Below are 5,505 nucleotides of genomic sequence, written 5' to 3'. Positions count from 1 at the left end.
GCAGGTATCCCAACGCACACTCTCTGTGCTTCCTCATATTGCTCCCCCAGTATATGTATGTGTCTTATATTGATATTTGGGCAGCCACTGTCATCCACCACCCTGCAGGCCACCGCAGGCATCATAGATTTTCAGTCGTGCGACATTAACCTCAGACTGCTGCTGCTACAGTATTCCCCCCTTCTCTCATTCAAGCTTAAGTGAGCCACAAGAGGAGGAAGAGGAGAGAGGAGAGAGATGGAGGGAATCTACCCATCCAATCCAGCTAATGTGACATACTGCACAATAAGAGGACTTAGAGGAGTAAATAACCTCAGTGGAAGAGAGAAAGGGAGCAGACAGGTGGCAGTGAACGCACGATGGAAGGCAGAGGAGGATGCAGAAGGACAAAGACAGGATGGATGAGGGAGGAGGAGCTTGTGTGCTTTACTTTTTTTGGCATGAATGAAATCAGTCAGGATGACAACTGTCTGGAGTGTGAGGTGATGACTAGCATTCAGGGAAATTATAACCATTTGTTGTTCCCAAAAGAAGGAATGTGAGCAGGATGAAATTCTCATACCTTGCCTGTGTCTGTGTTCAGAGTGCTTTGGTGGCAACCACAGGAGCCAGAGCTCCTCCTCCTGGCTGTTTTGGGTACTGTAGTATTCTATGACGCACAGGTACAATGTCAAATTCAGGCCAGCACCAGCACATGGTGCTATATGTACTGATGAGGAGATAAAACTGAATCCAGGAAGTCCAGTTGGAAGGCTTGGCAGACACAAAGACACTGTAGCACTTTGTACGTCTATGTTGTAGTAACCACAGCAGTAATAATTTGCTCCTCCATCCAGATGCGTCTGAGATGAACACACTTTCACAGGTGACTGAAAGCTCATCGTGGGAGCAGATTAGCTGAGATTTTAAGAAGGAGAAGATTCCTTTTCTGTCACATATGACGTAGTGAAATTTGTTCCTGGCATTTCAACCATCCTAAGGAGCAGTGGGCAACCACTGTTCAGAGCCCAGAGACCAACTCCAGCTCTAAGCCAGTGTCTTGGTCAAGGGTGCTGACAAGAGAATAGACCTCAGATGCATGATGGTGGGGGAAACTGGAGCCTCCAGAGGCAACCCACGCAAGCCCTGGGAGGACAAGCAAGGTCCATACACAAAGGCCCTGCTCCAGCCAAGAACCAGTGCTTATCTCTGAGTCACTGTGCTGCTCAATGGATACCACCGAATGATGGTTTTTCTTTTGTTGTTTTTACTGATTATCACAATGCCTGTTTCACCAAATCTGCAAGATGAGATCATTTCCTGTTGCATCATTTTGAACACATTTTACCATTCTAAACAAATTTCATATTCACAACCCATGCATGGTTATGCAAGAGTCATGGAGTACTTCCACAATTTGCGAGTGGCAACCATTTGTGAAACGACACTCGTAAATCTCTTTTATGAAACGAGCCAGCGGTTCACACTTTGCATGCATATCAAACCAGTAAGCTGGTTCAAGGCCATGTATTCTTTAATAAGCTGGTCAAATAATTTAACTACCAATACAGAAACTGAGAGGCAGGCACCGTAAAGACTTTAAAATGGGCCTAATGTGTGCTCCCCATCTGGTCTCAGTCAACACTCAGGAAGCAGAGTGCTGAATCAATTGTAACTGATTTATTGGTGCTACATGGTAGTACACAACAAAGATATTACACAGCACGTTACAACTGGACAGTAAATGTTGTGACAATATTCCTTCAGTAAATACATTCAGGTCACAGCTGTACAGACTCAAAGGTAAATGTAATGACAAAGATTGCTCATACTGTATCTCTCTCTGAATAAAGCTGACTCATTCACTGTGGCACGCCTGCAAGGCCACTCAAAGACAGTCTGGATGGCGGGTCGGAGGGGAGCGAGGTATCAAAGCCAATCTGCAATCAAAGCCAGTCTGCAATCAGCTTTTTTTGAAGTAATACTCCAATTAAGCACATAAACACACTCTATGACTCAGATAAGATGCTGTTTGCATCTGCTGGAGTCAGAAAAAAGCTAGCCACAAGATGCTACAGGAGACATGAAAGGTAGCCTCTGTTAGGCAGTGCTAAGGCATGACATGAACAGATTGGATCTATCTGTAACAAAATACCCACAGGCTATCAAAAGAAAACATATTTGATTTTGGCTTGGGAAGATTGATCTAAATAATACTGGGAATGCAGTAATTTCACAGCCTATGCTCCATCCTTCGCTTTTTGTCTCTGGGTTTGTGGGTGATTTGGAATATTCTCGGTTTTATCAGTGATCCTCTCATCTCTCTGCAGCCTTTCAGAAGCTTTGGGGGTTTCTGGTACCTGATGATGCAAGTCCTGGCAGGCAGAAATGGCAGCTGTGAAAATCCCCACTGGGATGCTGCATATGTGATATGTGTGTGTGTGTGTGTGTGTGTGTGTGTGTGTGAGAGAGAGAGAGAGAGAGAGAGAGAGAGAGAGAGAGAGAGAGGTGTTGATTTCATTCTGTTCTTCAACTTTCAGCAATCACAGGACAAGAGAAAGCTCTGATTGTGATTAACTTGCCGCCTGCTGTTCTCTCTGTCAATCCATCATTGCGTTTCCTTTCCAGCATGATTCATACGGTTATCCTCCAATTTGTCATCCAGAAATTTTGTTGGACACAACTACACCCACATCTTCAGTAGCTCACACCATCAGTATTTGCCAGCCTTGTGCTGTTAAATTTCTATGCCAAATCAAGTCCTAGAGTCTTACTGTCTGAGTATGTGAATGATGTACACATCAGCATACATTAACAGTAGTTACAGTTCCTGCTTTTGGTGCCGCCATGTTGTGCTTCACAGCTCAGTCAATGCAATTAGCTGACTGAAACAGCCAAATGCACTTGGGATAGAACAGTAATTATGTTAGAATAGAGCAACTGGGCTTGTTCTAGGCTCCAGTATGGTTTCCAGTATTCATTCTAGGATCCTGTGGACATGAGTAAGCACGACATTATCCTCCACAAAACAATGTAGTGCTGCTAAAAAGATCTGTTTTTCTCCATTTCCGCATCCATTTAATAAAGAGATCATTTAATTTGCTGCCTATATTTATGATTTCTATCATGGATCTGTGAGAAGCTTAGCTGTATATCTCAAACACTGTGTGGGGCTGATGATGAATAAATGCATGTTTGTGCCATTTTTTTAAGTAATGATTTATTTATCAGACAGCCTGTGCAACCGATTGATTTTTGTACAGCAACAACCTTGCAGAGAAACACTTTAAGAAGCTTTATTTACAATGTGCTTAATAACAGTATAAGTTTTAGCAATAAATAGAAACAGTAGTAAAAAAGCACCACTGACCAGATTACTTTAGCAAGGGTCAGCTTTCTTCAGTAAGATTTTCACAACCAGAGCACTGCTGCAAATATTATTTGTGATAAGTGATGAAATCTTTTTTTTCTTTTCTTTGAGTGTCCTGAAAGCGCTATATAAGTATAATGTATTATTAAAACACAAAGAACTTCAAAGGAGTGTAGAACTATACGGAGTGTTTAATGTACTGTATGTTCAGAAAGCAGAATACTGATCAGGCTGAAAAATTGGAAAATGGAATGTGATATCAGGCGGTCAGGGATGTGCCACTGCCAGTCCGGTTGGAGAGGGGCATTGCTTAGAGCAATCAAACATGCCAATCAGTTGCTCTCAGCTGCCAGTCGTCTGACATTCAGCATCACAGCCTGGGACTTTTATATCTACAGAAAGGATGCTGAACTGGCGATATTGTTGCTGGTGCAGTACAGAGCCATTTAAGTAAGACCAGCTTTCATGTGCCAGTTTTGGACTGTGTCATGTCTACTGTACCGTCTGAGGTGTTGGTCCTCTTCAGATCTCCTCTCCATCCACACACTTCCTGTCTCTGCACTTGCTATGTTGCATCTTCATTACCATTTTTCCGTCATTCTCAGCCAAATAAACAAACCAAGTAACAACATTAATTACTGTCTGCTGAATAATTTGAGTGTGTCACATCCAGAGCCAGAGCCACCAGACCGTACTGTATCTGAATCAATCTTTTGATTTCTGATTATTTCATTTTACTCCATTGCAAGATGTTCAGGCTGTCATTTTGTGTTGCTAACTAGGTTTGGTTCTGCTCTCTGTTTCCTCTTTCTAAACTGAGAGTTTGAGATCTGATAAGATGTTCAAATGGGAAATTTGTTTTTATCTTTGATTCATTTAAATTCTGTCTGGTTTGCTCTAGGGCAGATCATTCAGGTAAAAATGCAGTGTATTCATGAAGTATCCAGTGCATTGAATTTGTGACAGTATTATCATAACATATTGTATAACCAGGATTTTTTCAAAATAAGGACAATATGTTATAAGTACATATCCACTCTAAATATCACATCTGTATGGGTCTACTATATAAGTCCCTGTGTGGCCTTAAAGCCTGAGGTTGTTGATGAAGATAGCAAGAAACAGCATACCAGATCACACACATACAACTGGCTTACTGCAACTGCTCATCATTCAGGGCAAACATATATTTGTGTGTCTGTGTCAGTGTGAGGCAGTGTGATGAACAAGGCTGGGGTGCAAATTCAGTTAACTTTGCCCAAATGATTCAGGTTTCCATACTGCATGTCTTCATCCAGACGGTGGCAGCATGGCTCACTGGCTGTGCTGTAAATAGAAAAACCCATGTGGATAACTGGAAATTCTGTTTGCTATGAACCAGGAAGACGCCCTCTGACTAACTTTGTCAAGGTACAGTAACTTAGAGTGAGACTACATCCACTCCAGTGAATTCAATCTAAAAGCCTGACAAAAAAAAAGGGTCCTCAGTTGGAACAATTATCAAAACAAGTCTGATTTGTTTAGTGACATCACTATCTATCCTATTTTTAGAAATAGGAAACAGTAATGTGCCATAAAACCATAACTATAAGTCACGGTGAGGTACACGTGTCAAAAGGCACATTTAATCTGTAGACTTGGGTAATTTTCTCCTGGATTACCTTTGGACAGAGCCAGGCTCTCTGTCTCCTCCTGTTTCCAGTCATTATGCTATGCCAAGCTAAGATAACCCTCATATTTACCCTATATACACTATCAATCATCACATTGTATTCCCTGCAAGATAGCAGTTAGGGCTATTCCCCAAAACGTGCAAAATATTCCTTTAGGTAACAAAGAAACTGCATTCTGGGGCATCCTGCTTAAATGTAACTTAATGCTGGTTATTACATGCCGACGTAAACACTGGAACACTGCAGTGATGGATAACTAAGTACAAATCAGTCTCATTAGTTACTGTTTTTACATGATGAAATCAACCTGTGCTAAAAGTGATTTCATTTCATTGCACTTTGACATACAAACACAACGTCTTTCGATGCAGTCATTTCATTTTAACGTCACAGACTTTATTTTGAAAGCACAAATACACCGGAAGACAAAAGTGTTCTGCTGCTAGCTTTATGCTATCCTGATATACGCAGCAGTGACGGGAC

The sequence above is a fragment of the Chaetodon auriga genome, chromosome 13 (genome assembly GCF_051107435.1).
Source record: "Chaetodon auriga isolate fChaAug3 chromosome 13, fChaAug3.hap1, whole genome shotgun sequence".
Lineage (NCBI taxonomy): Eukaryota > Metazoa > Chordata > Actinopteri > Chaetodontiformes > Chaetodontidae > Chaetodon > Chaetodon auriga.
The sequence above is the reverse complement of the archived record's forward strand: the minus strand, read 5'-3'. Positions refer to the sequence as shown.